The sequence below is a fragment of the Pelodiscus sinensis genome, chromosome 7, assembly GCF_052426305.1.
Source record: "Pelodiscus sinensis isolate ZL-2025 chromosome 7, ASM5242630v1, whole genome shotgun sequence".
NCBI lineage: Eukaryota > Metazoa > Chordata > Testudines > Trionychidae > Pelodiscus > Pelodiscus sinensis.
In genome coordinates, this window is record NC_143058.1 from 38,650,322 (window position 1) to 38,667,245 (window position 16,924).

The 16,924-nt window shown below is 43.4% G+C and overlaps 1 protein-coding gene across 1 annotated transcript in view; it reads left to right on the forward strand.

Moving 5' to 3' along the window:
• Positions 1 to 4,984: 4,984 nt before the first annotated feature.
• LOC102446022 (sodium channel protein type 2 subunit alpha) overlaps positions 4,985 to 16,924 on the forward strand; it is a 114,817-nt gene continuing 102,877 nt past the window's right edge. The window contains exon 1 of the mRNA XM_006137325.5: positions 4,985 to 5,208. The gene's annotated coding sequence lies outside the window, so the exon portion shown is untranslated. The remainder of the gene's footprint in view (positions 5,209 to 16,924) is intronic.

Consider the following 16,924-nt stretch of genomic DNA (forward strand, 5'->3'; position numbering starts at 1 on the left):
CCGCATCCAGGCATGCAGTGTGTGGTGCATGGCTCGCAAGGACCCCAGCTGCTGGTTCCAATACTCCTGCTCCGTGCTGGCGGTCCGGAGCAGGCCGCGGGTACGGGAGCATGTCCCGGGCGGGGTGGTGCGCCCTGCATGAGCATCTGGTGCAGCTGTAGAGAAAGAAGAGAAGTGGTCAGTTCTCCCTGGGGACGCAGAGGATGATGCCCAGCCCTCTCCCCCACCCCGCAACGTGAGGGTGACCATGTCCTGCACCGTCACAGCCGCTGTGCTTGTACAGAGGCCATGGTCAGGATGTCTGGCTCTCCCCGGGACTGGGAGCTGCCCCAAGACCACACCCATGTCCCTGTGCCATTTATAGTGTGGCCGGGGCGGCGGGAGGGAAGGGAGAGATGTCCTCTGCCTCCGTGTAGAGGGGACATGTGAAGGGAAAGCATCCTGCTGGGTCCTGCCCCGGGGTTGGGAGCATGTCAGGTCTCTTCGCACAAGCATGTGGCTATTGGGCCATGGCCCCTGGGTGTCACGCAGCTGGAGCCACCTGCCCAAGGGTGGCATGGCACGTGCGAGCACGTGAACAGGTGTCTGCGTGATCCGTGGAAGGCATGGCCTAAGTGCGTGGTCTCTGGTCTCCCTCCCGCCTTCCCCCCCCTCCCCCGAACTATTTAATTCGAACTACTTACCTGGTACGGTCTCCCTGGACGCTGGGACACCCTGCGGTGGCCCCTCCAGTCCCGGCTCGCTGTCCCCCGGGCTGGCACGGACCGCCCCGCCCCCCAAGAGTCGGTCGAGGGCGGGGAAGTAGGGGCAGGTGTCAGCCCCTGCAGTGGCGCCGCCCCTGGTGGCCCTGGTGTACCCCTGCCGCAGCTGCTTCACTTTAATGCGCACCTGCTCCCGGGAGCACCTGTGTCCCTTTCGGGCCATGGCAGTCGCTATGCGGCCATAGATGGCCACATTCCTCCTCCTACTGTGAAGATCATGGAGATTGGGGGCCTGCCCCCAAACCTCAATGAGGTCCATGACCTCCGCACTAGTTCAGGGGGCCGTGCGCCGTCTACAGCCCCTGGCTGGCCCCTGGGTGCTGGGGTACTGGGCAGGGGACGGCTCGCTGCCACTGGCTGCCTGGCTCATGGTGGGGCCACTGGGTCAGGGGCAGAGACTGCTGGCAGGGCTGGCTGTCTCAAGTGCCGTCTGGCCAGAGTCTACCCCTTTAAGGGCCCGGGGCTGGGGGAGAGGAGAGGAATTTTCCTGGTTGTGCCCAGAGTGGACACCAGGGAAAGCTGGGGAGGGCTAGCCTCCCACTAGTTCAAATTAAGGGTCTACACAGCCCTTAATTCGAACTAGTAAGTTCGAACTAGGCTTAGTCCTCGTGGAATGAGGTTTACCTAGATCGAACTAAGCGCTCCGTTAGTTCGAATTAAGTTCGAACTAATGGAGCGATAGTGTAGCGCCTATCAAAGTTCATTCGAACTAACGTCCGTTAGTTCAAATTAACTTTTTAGTGTAGACATACCCAAAGTGAGTGTCTGCATAGAAAGCCCGTTATTCCAAAATAATTTCGAAATAATGGGCACCTTATTTCAAAATAAGTGGCTCCAGGGCTCCCCACAGATGCCCTACTGGACACTCTGTCCATATTCATCAGAACCCCATAGTTCCTCTTCCACAGCCCTTAAAGCTGCAGCCACACAGGTAAGGGCTTGTGGCACAATGCAGTCCCTGCCTGTCCTGTGCCACGCTGTGGTAGGCTCCATAGCTTTTGTTGCTGCCATGAGCCACCTCCATGCTCCCACCAAGCCCTCCATGGCTGCAGCTAAGCAGGCAGCCTACTCCCCAAATCCTGCTTGGACATGCGACTTCATGGTCTGGTGCAGAGTTCCTGGACTTCACTGAGGTCTGGGGAGAGGAGGCAAACCTCCAGGATCTCTTCACCAGATGCAGGAACTCCAACATCTTAGAATCATAGAGCTGGAAGAGATCTCAGAAGGTCATCAAGTCCAGCCTCCTGCTCTAGGCAGGACCAATCCCAACTAAATCAACCCAGCCAGAGCTTTGTCAAGCCGAGACTTAAACACCACTAGAGATGGAGACTCCACTATTTCCCTAGGTAACCCATTCCAGTGCTTCATCACCCTCCTAGTGAAATAGCCTGGCCACCAAGGGCCACCTGCGCACCCAGGAGCATGTGCATATGAAAATTAAAGAACTTAGGCAGGCCTATGCCAAGGCCAGGGAGTGCAGCTCCTGCTCTGGGGAGACACCCTAAATCTGCCCTTATTATGACCATTTTCACCATATCTTGGGAGGGGGCTCAGTCCCTCCCCTCATATCATTCTGGACTCTGGGCTGGAGGTGCCATAGTCACCCTCTCAGGGGGAAGAACCAGTGTGGAGGTGGAGGAAGAGGAGCCAGATGAGGTCAGCACCAGCTCAATGTTCACCAGCCAGGAGGTCATGCTCATCCTTAGGCTGGTACTGCCCTCCTAGAATGTCTCCCAGGCTTCATCTAAAGCCAGGGAAAGCCCATCAGGTGAGTGCCACAAACTGGTGGAGGCAGCAGGTGGCAAGGGACAGCTGCTCACCCTCCACTGAGGCATCTTGGCCTGGGGATCATGCAGCAGCCTGTGGATGTGGGAGCACATGGAGCACCAGTCCGGGGCACAGAGCCCCAGGAGGCTGCAACAGAGGACCCTTGTACTCTGGCTTTCAGGGTGTCTGGAGAGGCCTGCTTTAACTCCAACACTGGGGTAGAACACCTTCCAACCCCAAGCCACCACTAGAGGGGAACACAACGATGCTGCACACAGCACACGGACATGCCTCCACTGTTGGAGCAGCATCCACTCCCAGGGACAGCGCAGGGAGGCAGAAGACACCAAGCCCCTGCCAGGGAAGCCTGCTGGGAGGAGAAGGAAGTGGAGGGGAGCCCAGGAGCACCCTCCATGGTAAAAGTTGTCTGCTGCTCACACACACCTTCCCCCAGCATCCTCCCCCCACCTCCTCCAGCCAGGGCCGGCTCCAGGCACCAACAAACCAAGCAGGTGCTTGGGGAGGCACATTGGCAGGGGCGGCATTTTGGCCCACAGGAGGAGCAGGGCGGTGAGGAGCCCATCGGAGGCTGCCCTGAGCTGGGAACCCCACACCTGGTTGCTCGGAGCCTGCGCCTGGCCCTGGGATGCGGTACTGGGGCATGGTAGGGCGCTGGGAGGGCAGGGTGGGACGGGGCACGGCAGGGCACTAGGAGGGCGGAGTGGGGTGGGGTATGGCAGGGCACTAGGAGGGCGGAGTGGGGTGGGGTATGGCAGGGCACTAGGAGGGCGGAGTGGGGTGGGGCATGGCAGGGCACTAGGAGGGCCATTGGCTGGACCTGGACAATGGCAGCTGCGGGAACCCATCAATCACCGCTCCCCTCAGGCTTTTAATCCCCCAGCACCTGGCCAGGCAGCTCCTGTGGGAGAAACAGGCGAGCAGCACTTTTAGGTAAGTGTCCGGCCCCCCAGCCACTCCCACTCCGATATCTTCACCCACATAACCCTCCTCCCAGACCCTGCACCCTAGACCCCTGCCCTGAGACACAGTCCAAACTGCCGGCCAGGCCTGCTGGTCGCCAGCCTGTTTGTGTGGTCCCCAGCTGATTTTTCTGTGGGGTCAGTGTCCCCTAACCCAAGAGAGGTTTCCCACCCCTGCCACAAATACAGGAGGCCCCTGCTTTATAACAGCCCGATTTATGTCACCCCTGCCCCCCCACCACCATTATGAACTTTTTCCGAAGTGGGGAAGGGGCCAAAATCCCTCAACTTATGTCCTTGGCCTATTGTAAATGCAAGCTTGAGTTACGACTAGGCTGCCAGGTGTCTGGTATTGGCCCTGACAGTCCAGTATTTGTGGCTTCTGTCAGGTAAAAAGCCCCCAGAAAATACCGGACCAGTGAAATGTCTGGTATTTTCAGTTTTTCTCAGCTGGAAAGCCACTTGGGACATTCTTGCCCTGCCATGTCTGGTGGGGGTAGGGAGTGTGAGATTTAAAGGTGCCATGATTATTTTTGGGGGGAGAGGGCAGTTTTTTTGCTCAACATTTGGACATCTCTCCCCTTTTTATTAATGCAGAATTTTGTTTAAAAATGAATTACAATATAAGTAGAATAAAAATTATCCAACTAAATTAAGTTTCTATCAAATTTACCCAATTCACATTTAATATGGAAATAGCCTTCAATTTGTGCATTTGACGCCTTTTTTCTATTTTTTTCTCCAAAGGGGGGGCCTGGAGAAATTGTGCTGCCCTGGACCCTGCAAAACTCTCATTCTACCCTACCTGCTGGGACTCCGTCTCCTCTTCTCCCCCCTCCTCCTGCCTCCTACCTGGATCTCCATGTCTGGCTCTCTAAACAATCCCCCCCTCTCCTCCCTCACACACTTGCCCAGGAACCCAGCCCCCTTGTGCTGTGAACTGACAACCTCACCCCTCCCTGGGATCCAGGTGATTCTCCATCTCCCTTTGTCTAAGGAAGGGGAACTCTGGTGTTCGCAGTGCCCGTGTCCTCCAAGTCCCTCCCTGGACTAAAAAAAGGGGGGGGGGGGGATTTTTTTGCTTGGGGCCGCAAAAAACCTAGAGCCGGCCCTGCCTCCAGCAGGGGAGATTTACAAGGGGATGAACATTTTATACTTAAACATGTTAGATATTGGTATATAGCAAATATTTAATATTTAAATACTTAAATATTTACTGGTCAGATTCAATAGTTCGTATTTTCTTCCTTTAGATCAATGTGGATGTAGGCTAAGTACTGATTATACTAGATTTTTTTAAGGTAACTTGCAGTTCTGACAATAAGGATGTTAAGCTAGATGCTCTCATTCTTTCTACCAGTAGGTGGAGATGTCATGTAATATGCTACTGCTTTTTTTTTTTTTTTTTAACGCTATCTTTTTTTCTTCTCCCCCTCCCCCATAAACTCCCCCATCAGGTTGCTGGTAGATGTTGGGGACCATAGAGTGAATCTCATAACAGGAAGCTAGGGCAGAGGAGACAGAATACTGCAGAGGTTTCTTTGTTATTTTTCCCCCTTTTCTTTCAATGAGGCTAGTATAAATGTAAGAGTTACAAGCTTCTTTGCTGAAGAACCTGAACAACTGCAGCAGAAGGAGCTTGATTACCTACAAGTGTATGGATATATCTCATGCTATGTTTTGCAATTCTCTTTTATCAGGTAAGACAACAGGATATTTCATTAAGAGAATCATACAGTATATCTCAGTCTCTTTATGCCATGTTCATCTCTCATGCTGCCACACCTAGTTTGCAATTAATATTAGATGCAACAAGAGGAGCAGAGAATACAAAGCCATCTTTTTAGCTGGATAGCATTTTCATGCTGATTTTGTCCTAAAATTAGGTCTGAGTCTAGTCATAAATTATTTTGGCATACTTTGGGTTTCACTGGTCTTATATGCTTAAGAATCTGTGTATATTTTGTTATTTTTCAGAATCAATTCTAATTTTTTTATTTTTATCTCAGTGATAGTATTTGTTGTTTTTTCAGTTGTCATCTACAAGTGTTATATCTCTCTGTTGAAGGTTATATTGGTGCTTTATGCAGAATACAAATTGAAGTGAAATGTTAAAGTATATTAACGAGACAGCGAGATTGCCAAGCTTTATGTTGCAGAGGTGTATTGCTTCTCTCTACCATCTTCAGACAGAGGCTTGGCTTTCTATTCTAAAATCCTTCTCTTGGAAGGCATTGCAGGTCTGCTGGGGTTTTATGCCCCTAAAATAAATAAACTAAAATAAAACTAGTCTCCCCTATCTTGAAGGTTCTTATAATTAAATACAGTTTTGCACCACTGCAGACTTCACATAAGACACATCATGTGAATTGTTTTATATATATGAAGGCTAAATTTTTATTTCAAAAATTCCATTCTGGGTTGTGAGAGGCACAGACATCATTTTTTTCTTTATTATTTTTAATCGCATATCACAGGCTATGAAAGACAGCAGAATGACTCAGGGGGTGGAGAGCTCATGCAGCTCCATGACTTGCTCTTCAATTCTTGGTTGTCGTTTAAAAAAAAAATCCTCACCTATTTCTTTGAAGCTAGGAAAATCTTTAGTCAGAAAAAACACTGTAGAAAAGCACTGCCTTACACACCCAGAGATCAGAAAAAGGGCTTGGGAGCCTAAGTTTGAGAAATGAGAGTGTGATTAATTAAAAATACCTTTCATAGGGAGGGAAGTAGAAAAGCCATGATTCAGGCTTTCCTGTGTCTCTATAGAGGTAGATTCTGTCTGCAATTATCAAAGCAGCAAGAATTCACCAATAGGGTTTTGAGGGCTAGAAGCAACGTTGGCCTAACAAGATTCTCTGACATATATTAAATGTAAGGTGGTTTCACATATGCCCCTGCTCTCCCAGTGCATGTTGATTTACTGGTTGTGTTTTCCTGACCACTGCTGATTTGTGTGTCTGTACTGATGGGCTGCTCTAGTGAATAGAGGGAAATTACTGCTAGGTTCATGAGATGGTAAAGGGGAGGAACTAGGGAGCAGATGAAAGTGTTGTACCTAGCTGAGCTGTGATTCCTTTCAATTTGAATGTATTATAATAAAATAGATTTGGTTTTTATTAAGGATGACAGCCCCTTGTGTCTATGAGCCTTAATTAAGCAAGGTACTTAAGCATATTCCTAATTTGAAGCATATGAATAATCCTGAATCAGTGGGATTACTCACATGTTTAAATTAGAAATATGCTTAAGTATTTTGCTAAACTGGAACCACAGTATTTTTGTGTTAAAATTTCATCTGTTCTCAGAAAAACAGTATCTTTTTAAACATGAACCCAGTGTTATTAAATAGAATTTATGTAGAAATACAGATGGAACTGTGGCTATCTGAGATTTGATCTTTTATTGACAATTCAAGTTGTGCATCTTCAAGGCTAATCCTGATCCTATACCTGTTCACATTCTGAGTAAGCTGGCTGTGCATATAATACATTGATGAGGGCTGTGGGAAATGAATTCATAGCCATAATGGGTCAAAACAGTGGTCTAGCACCCTCTCTGCCAGTGGGCAGTAGCAAATGTTTCAGAAGAAGGTTCAAGGTGTGCACAGTTATGAAATAACCTGTCAATAGGAGACATTTCTTCCCAAAACCCATCAGATAGTGGTTGACTTAGGTTTGGAAGAGACCTCAGGAGGTCACTGAGTCCAACCACTTCATTCAGTAAAACTGAGGGTTTTTTATTTTTCCATTGCCTTTGAGGCCTTTCATAAACCTTTCTGCAAGTTAAGGGTTTTAGCTCATAAATAGCTAAGTAAATATTTACTAATTAAGAATGTATTACAATAAAGAACATTAATGTTGCAAAGTCAAGCACTCAAAAGTTAAAAAATATAATTAAGGTTGTCCGTGTATTATGATACAGTCTGTAATTGCATGCTCACATACTTTTTTCTACAAGATTATTATCTCATTCAGAACACAGGATGGATGGTGCTCCAAGAATGAAATTAGGGTTGTGAAGTGTATGGGTCTATTTTCTGTAGGAGCCCTGCTGCCTTATTTCTTGAATAAACTGGAAAGTGCACTATCTAGAGAAAGGTTGGTCTCTCTTTAACTGAATGCAGTTGGATTCCATCCATCTCTCTCTCTCCTAGAGTTATTTTGTGATGAAGGGTAAATCATTTAAACCAAATTTTTCACGGGTCATCCTGTGTTTCTCATTTTCTGGTGCTGACCCTGAGATTCTTGAAATTTGGTCTGCAGAAGGTTGAGCATTCCAACTACAATGGAGGTCAGTAGGCCCTACACATGTGAACATATAAAGTACTATATAATGCTAAATACTCTGAAAAATCATCGATTTCAAGTTTAGTAGGCATTTTGACAATTTTGATTTTAATCTTTGTGTGTCTGTTCCACATTTGTAAAATGAGAACAATCTACCTTACTTCACAGTGGTGTTGTAAGGATAAATTCATTAGTGTTTGTGAATCACTAGATTCTACAGCAATAAGAATCATAGAAAAGCGCATGCTCAAACATAATTCTGTATTCATTGTAGGTTTTGGAGGGTATGCAATAAAAAAGGCCTGAGGCTGCACATTAAATTAGGCTAAAAGGAAATATTGGATAACAACCTTTTACTCTAGCCTATCTGTCTATCTACTTCCACTGTCTCCGAGCCTGCCTCTGTTCCTTTTTATCTTGCAGTTGGTGTTATCTAGGGCTATGTCTACACTGCAGAGCTTTTCTGGGATACCTCTAGTATCCCGGAAAAGCTCTGCTGCATCCAAGGAACGTGTGTGCTTTTTTGAAAAAAAATTCGGAAAAGCGGATGTGTTTTTTGGCATCCCTGTAACCCTCGTTTTGTGAGAAAGAAGGGATGTTCTGAAAGAGGGGTTTTCCCCCAACATTTTGCCCTGTATAGACAGGCCAAATGTCGGGAAATCCTCTTTTGGAAGAAAAGCGGGAAAAGATTGTGGTTCGTAATTTCTGTATCTTTTTCTGACTTTCCCTGCAGTGTAGATATAGTCTAGGTGTCAGCCATAGGAGCATTCACAGCAGAGGAGGAACAATTTCTCTGTTTACAGTTCTAGTGCTAAGTCCCTGGCAGCCTGAGGGTATGTCTACATTGCATTCCTCCTTTGAGAGAGGAATGCAAATGCAGACAAACGAAATTGCAAATGAAGCATGGATTTGAATTTCCCATGTTTCATTTTCATAATCATGTTATGGAGCGCTTTCAAAAAAGCGCTATTTCAAAAGTGAAACCACAGTCTAGACGCGGATATTTCAAAAACGGCAGGCTTTTTTGAAAGATCCTGTTCTCCTAAAAAAAATGAGCCTGCCATTTTCAAAATAACGGTGCCTAGATCGCAGTTTCACTTTGGAAATAGCACTTTTTCAAAAGCGCGCCATAACGTGATTATGCAAATGAAGCTCGGGAAATTCAAATCCGTGCTTCATTTTCAATTTCATTTGTCTGCATTTGCATTCTTCTCTTAAAGGAGGAATGCAATGTAGACATACCCTGAAAGAGCAACTTGGATGAAAGTGCTGCTTAGTTCTGATAGAATAGGCTGGAACGTGCTCCCTATGGATTAAGTCTTTGGAAATGTCTCTGAAAGTCTCTATCAAATCCCTACTGAGCATGTGTAAAAATGTTTTAAAGACTTAACCTGAACAAATTTAAGTGGGTTTTCTCAGGGACAGCAAAATGCATTTCTATGACCCCAGGACATCCTCTTCCAATATTAAGTTGCTGCTCCAAAGTATATTGATGCTAGAGCTTCTCAATGAAATGATTTTAAGAATTGTTTTTAATATTGCAGCATTGCCAACTCCAACCATTAAAAATAATTACTGAATCATCAAATCATTGTCTTAAAAATCATTATGCTTTTTGAAATATTAATTTATTCGCAGTTCCTTTTATTTCCGTTTGATTTTTAAACTGTTGTATGTGGATGATGTTTACAAGCTTTTCTTCACAGCCATGAAAACTAGAAATTTCAAAAAATGTGAAAGATGAGATTCTTATGTAATTGTATGATTACAGGAACTGAAGTTGAAAGCAAGAACAGTAAATACCATTGCAGACTCATGACGAGATCATGAGAGTTGGAAATATTGCATTGCTCTCTCAAAATATATTTCTCTAACTTCATTCTCAGAAATGTCTGAGCTATTTTTAATGACATTTTCCAAAGTATTTCTGCCAACCTGCATGGAAAATTAAATCTCCACAGTTAAAATCTGGCAAAATTATATGCAACTGTAAACAAGATCTTTTAGAGGACGTCTAAATAGCAACATTATTTCAAAATAACTAGCATTATTTCTAAATAATTTAGTCTACGACAATTACTTCAAAATAATGTTGAAATACTGTCAAACTGGAGGATTTCTTACTCCAACTCCTGTAACTCTCATTGTACGAGGAATAAGGGAAGTGCTACGAGGAAGAGTGCTCTATTTCAAAATGAGTGCTATGTAGACACTCCCAATTTCAAATAAGCTATTTCAAAATAAGCTATGCAATTGATATAGCTCAGTTAGCGTAGCTTATTTTGAGTTAAGCGCTATTGTGTAAATGCACCCTTAGGGTATGTCTACACAGCAGTGTTATATCAGAATAACGTCACAATCTGCGTCTACAGTACAAGCAATTATTTTGACAATGTCAAAATAATGTCAAACTGGAAGACTTCTTACTCCAACTCCTGTATCCCTCATTTTACAAGGAGTAAGGGAAATAGGAAAAAGAGTGCTCTTCCCAGACTTTCTGTTGTGTAGATAGCACCAAAAGCCAAAATAAGCTATTTTGACTTAAGCTATGCAATTGACTTACCTCAAGTTATGTAGCTTATTTCAGCTTTAGCCCTGCTGTGTAGATGTGCCTTAGTGATGCAGTCTTCCCTATGGCTCCACCTATTTATCATAAATTTAAAAATGAAATTTTGAAAAGAGATTTCAGAAATGCCTGTCACAGTTTAAATATTTTAATCCATTTAATATATCTTATATGAAACTTTGATAGGTTTTTCTATAATGTCCATCAGCATTATTTCTGAGTTCTTAATGGTTATCTTAATGAATACAGTTGACTAATTATTATCAGCAGGGCTTGACAAATCAGTGAATCTACTCACCCGTGGTGAATCAATTTCAGCCGATCGTCCCGTTCACTAGCGGCGCATGCATGCACAATATGGGTCTTGCGCATGCGCAGTGAGGGGCTGGTGAGTAGATTCACCGCCGTTTGTCAAGCCCTGATTATCAGCAAAAGCAAAGAAGGAATGAGTGGACTGACATTCCTCATAGAAATGACAGTTTCTAAGGTGTTTTAAGTATATATGGAATTGATATTACCCACAGATTAGACACTTTAAAATTTCCTATACATTCTTATCAGAAGGCAATTTCTTCCATTCATGTTGTGGATCATCAAACTGTTATGACATCTTCAACGCCTGGTTTTTATACTTTGCTGTATTTCAAACACTGCTTTAGTGATTTTATCTTGGGTGTTGTTGGAAGGATAAAGTGGAATTCAAATATTATATTGTGGTTGTTAATTTAAGCTAGTTACTTGCTAAAGGCAAGATTCTGCCCTGCTTGCAGGAGATGGAATGGTGGGCAGAATCTTACCTTTAGCTATCTTTGGAGGAGCCATGCTGCAGCTGGAGATCTCAGGAAGAATTCTCCAGGGAGCTCCTGGGATGTGAACACTGGAGAGGTAGCTCTGTAATAATGGGAGTGGGTACAGTATCCTCTACGTTACACTGACATGTGCTGCTGACCTCCATGTTTTAGTCTGTGCATCTAACCAGATAACAGTATGCCCTTATGCCAGTACTGAAGCTGCACAACACTTCTAGGACTTCATATTGTGAAATGCTGAGTACCTTGCAGGAGTGAGCCTTCAGTGTAAGGCAGAGATGCTTCCTGCTCTCTCTCTCTCTCTCTGTACTGTGTTTAAGAGGATTCCGACACCATTTCTTTGTCCCCCTCCCCCGAGCAATTTCACAATGCTGCGCAAGATTTGACCATTAATGTGGTTTTTGTTTAGTGACAAATACAAAAGTAGAGCCATAAACAGACTCATAAGGAAGCAGGAGAGAAGTAATACCAGGGTTACAATGATAAAATCATGTGGTTGCTCAGTAAAGACAATGGCAAAACTCCTATTAAGTTCCATAATAGCAGAAATGGATTTCGCACATGGGAAGTGCAGGTGAGGGCAGCATAGAGTATTACCAGGATTTAAAAACGTAGTCCATAAAGAAAATTTTTGTGTGTGTATTTATTTATTCATTTATTTATTTCTAATTCATAATAATAAGGGGTCTTAGAAGACTGGAAAATAATGCCATGTTCCAAAGATCCAACATTCTGTGGGATCTAAAGGAAACGTTAACCATTCTGAGGGTACATCTGTATTGCAAAACAACCTCGTGGCAGTGAGTCTCAGATCTTAGGTCAACTGACTTGGGCTCATAGGACTTGTGCTACAGAACTATGTTCCTATTTGGGCTAGAGTTAAGTTCTGAGCCCCATCCCCCTTGCCAAATTACAGAGCCTGAGCATCTACATTGCTATTTTTAGCCCCATAAGTGAGCCCAATTAGGTTGACCTTGGCTCTGAGACCCGTTGTTGCATTTTTGTGTTTTCCAGTATAGATATATCCTTATAAGTGCAGTTATTTCCAAGAGGTGACTGTAAAAATAGAACAGTGGAGTTCCATATTTATTGTTTTCATATTAAATTTGCTGTTTGCCAGGAAAATCAGAATCATCATCAATATCCAATATTTATTTCATTTTATTGGACCTCAGATATAGAAACCCTAGTCATCAGTGACACCTGTGCAGTCATAGTAATGGCAAATAGAGTTTCACATTTCTTTCAGTGAAACAATTCTGTTTTTGTGTCAGTATTAGAGCATAAACTTTTATAAGCTACAACTCACTTCCAAAGTGAATTGTAGCTCATGAAAGCTTATGCTCTAATACCCTAATAAATATCTTAGTCTTTAAAATATCACTGGACTTCCTTATTGTTCTGTCGAAATGAACTAACACAGCTACCTCTCTGAAATTCGTTTTTGTCTGTTTTTTATAGCAACTAGCAGGGGTAGCGGAACCAGGGAGCAAAGAGTGCTAGGCTGTGTCTACACTCCACCCCTTTTCCGGAAAAGGGATGCAGATTAGACACATCGGAATAGCAAAATCCGCAGGGGATTTAAATATCCCCCGCGGCATTTGCATTTACGTGGCTGCCGCTTTTTTCGGGCTTGGGGATAAGCCGGAGAAAAGCGCCAGTCTAGCCATGATTCTCCGGAAAATAAGCCCTTTTCCAGAGGATCTCTTATTCCTACTTTCAAGGGCTTATTTTCCGGAGAATCATGTCTAGACTGGTGCTTTTCTCCGTCTTATCCCCAAGCCGGAAAAAAGCAGCAGCCACGTAAATGCAAATTTCGCTATTCCGATGTGTCTAATCTGCATCCCTTTCCCGGAACAGCCCTAGTGTGCCCCCAATGGAAATATTATGCCGACATAAATTTGAGCATGTCCCCAGGGCAGAAGGGTAACCGGGATCCAAATAGACTGGAGCAGCTCTTGCATGGCCTGGAATTGGGCTAGGAGCAAGATAGGGACCCATAGGGGCTGAAATGGTTCCATGGGTAAGAAGGAAACCCCAGAACCCAGCGGCTACCCCATCAAGTCTTAACATCTTCCATCACTCAATCTTCTGTTCCATATACTCCTATTTGTAGGAAACTTCTGCCCATCTTTCTTTTCTGGCACTTAACACAGCGGGCTGACTGAGGCCAATTGTGACTGGGCCTCTAAGTACTACTATGATATTAATAACAATAATAACACTAAAACACAGAGAACATAATCTGAAGACAGTGAGATGGCAAAGAATTATCTGAGGGCCTACCATAAGTAAATCAGTGATATATGAAATGGAAAGTGTCCAGCCTTACTGATAGAGGCCAGGGTGTGTTTACAGGGGTCACAAGTAGGAAAAAAGACATTTTTTTTATTGTAAATAGAGAAAGTTTGATAAGAAAACAATATAAATGGAACTTCACAAAGTCACTTTTTAATAGAAGCAAACTTTAAGTCTCCTAACTACTTAGCATTTGTGGATTTACCACAGTTACAAAAATTATTGAGTATTTATTCTCCCAGATAAATTTTTTCCAATATGGAATTTTTCAGTGTAACGTTGAAAGTGCTCAAAGGGCATACACAACATTTCTGACTGTAATAAGATCTTAGTTGTACTTTTGCCAAATGTATATTTTATGAATTATATGATCTTTGATGATTTAAGCAAAGCCTTGGTTCTGTAAGCCAAAGTGAAGGCAGGTCAGCACTGATACGGTGACAGTTTGTTACTCAACTTCACCAGTAGGCGTCAGAAAAAATGATTAAATATGAGAGCTTGCTGGAAGGCATGAAGATGATGATCTCTAACAGTATGTGGAAGAGTTGGGTGCAAATTCTGAAGCTGATATCTTGGTTTCTGGGTTGGCAGAGTCTGGGAATAAACCAAGGGTTGGAGGAGGGGTTATTGTGCTTTCAGCCAAGTTCTCTTTTTGCAAATTAAAGAGTAGGTGTTCACACATTCTCAAAAGAATCACATCCTGTCTTTTGAGAGAAAGATGGTGGATGTGGTGCAGAAACTTGAGAATACTGGTATGAAAAGCATGAGAAAGATGGGGAGGTATTTAGGGCTCTGGCAGATGCTAAACACTTTGCACCAAAAATATGAAACAAAGAAAAGAATGAAGAATAAATGGGGTGGGAATTAAAGGAAAGGAAAAATGAGATAGAAAAGGGGATATAAAAAGGAGAAAGTAAGCCAGTGCAGTGGGAGCATGAGAGGGAGGAAGAAGTGTAATGAAGTGTAAATACTGTAAAAGATTAGAAAGAGGAGAAATTCAGTTGATAAGACAGGAAAGGGGGATAAGATCTGTATTAAGAAAATATTAAAAGCTCTCTTTGGTTTATAGCTACAGCTGAACACTGTTGATAGGCAGGGGTATGTATGTTGCTCCTGGCAGTGGTACACTGCAGGGCAGCACCAGCCTCCAAGATATATTGTGAAAGAGGGACAATAGGGAAATGTGTTTTCCCCTAGAAAAGGGCCAGTTTTAATGGCCAGTGGGAAGAGGAGTGAGCCATCCCTCTGCTTTGTTTTGCACAGGGTTAGGCACAACTGAGCAATACGGAATGCCAAAGAAAAGGAAATTTACAGTTAAGATGAAAAGGTCAGATTCTCAACAGGTGATAATTGGAATAACTACACTGAAGTGTAAATCTAGTCCCAGATCGCAAAGTGGGTGCAATTGCACTTTGTTTGGACTAGATATTGGCAGATGAGTCTGAATTTGCGGGTTTAAAGTAGGGATGTAAAAATTCATTTAAAAATGTAACCTTGTAACTGCTAAAAACCATAGCAGTCACACACATAAATAAGCTTTATATTGCGGAGCCCTCAGCGAAGCCTCCCCAGGAGTGAGGCTGGCAGGAGCTGCTGAGGGCACTGCTCCTGGGAAGGCTTCACAGCTGACTCTGCAGCTGGCTCTCAGGGAGCCAGCATATAACCTGTGGCAGAGTGGGGGTGGAGGAACAAACCTGTCACAGACAGGGAGTGTTCTAATGAGACCCGTGGGACGGGAATTCCCCTCTGCTTGGGGTGAGTGGAGAGCTACTCCAGACCCTACTGGTTAACTGGAACCAGAAAGCCTCACTTATTAAGACTTACTGGTTAACTGGTTAACCATTTGCATCCCTAATTTATAGTGATGCTTTAATGGTTGACAGACCATGAATTCAACTCCATTATATTTTTTACTCCATATGAAAGTGAACAAAGTACCAGCCTTTCCAAAATTAGGGTAGCAAAGGTGGAAAAATTCCCCCTCCTATGTTTTGTTTGGTGGTCCCTTGAGGATACTACTGTAGGCATGCTTATATTGTGCCACTCCTCCACAGTCCATTCCTATTCCATTCATGAGGCTGAGATGACAAGAATCCTGATCTGTTAGCACTTAGAAGCAGAATTCGTGTTAAATTCAATAATCTGCAAATTTCTATTTTAATATGTACCAAAGTATTTAAAATGTATAATGTACTCAATCTTCATTTTAAAATGTAAAAAGCAGCTAAGTGCACAATCTAAAGCTGAGTGGGAATATATTCACATAGTAGGACTCACAGACCCCAATCAGTCAGTACAACTATAACTCCTGTTTTCGCTTTTCAGCACACTCATTGTCCCTTAGATAACATTTTGCTATCCCTAGTTCTAGTTAGTTTTCTTAGTGGAATAGTGAGACTCACCTTTCTGCCCTCACTCAGCCTCCTATGTCTGCTGTACGCTCTTTGTCCCCTAGGATAACTTGAGCCATAAACATGTTTTATGCTGCTCACAATGCTCTCTCAATTAATCTCTATCTATTATAAAGTTTTTAAATCATCACAGCAATGCATAATGCAAGTGGAAGCCGAGCCTGCCCAGCTCTTTCAATTTTTTTAAAATGGCATTTCTATTTAATTGTGGGCCAATTAACTACTCAATTTTCTTTCAGATAAAAAAAACCCAAACACAATAGAGAGCTGCTTAATGCTTCTTAATGCTGTGCATCTTGCTGATCTTTTCATTACTCATTGGAACAAACATGCTGGCTAAGTCACAAGGGAGCACTGGTGAAACACGCTTCTCCAAGAAGCAAAATAGTCTGTTGTGGTGCCACAGCTCCAGGTTTTATCAGTACATCAGCCTGTCCAAAGTAAGGAAATATGAAATGATCAAAAAGCTCTGGCCTACACAGATTTCTTTGGTGGTCATTCAGCACCAGGGATTGTTTTCATACTCTTAGGCCTAATCTGTTATTTTTAGATTGAAAAGTAGAGAATTTGGAGCCTGTATTCTGTCTCACAAAATGATACTGTGAAATGTTCACTCAACAGGAATGACCATGTTATTGTAGAGGTGCTCAGGATTTAGTAGTTTGCCATTGTAAACAATTAATGTCACAAGATGCAGAACATCAGGAATTTCTGAGTTCTGATCCTAGTTGTGCCATTGTGGGTCTGTGTGGGTCTGTTTCCCATTCTTGAAAATGGAGGTAATGATATTAACTGATGGGCTTTGAGAATTAATTGGCTAGTGTTTAATAACAAGCTTTGGGAATATAAAGCATTATATAAATATTACAAAGAAATTACATTGCAAGAATTTTATTAAGGTTGCCAGGTCAAACACTTGTAAGTTAGGAAATGATGGAATTAAAGTTTCCTATGTAACCTCAATCAGGCACCCAGAAAATGAGGAACACCCAATTAATGACCCACTACTTGAAAAGTTTGGTTTAAGTTACTAGCGTATAGCA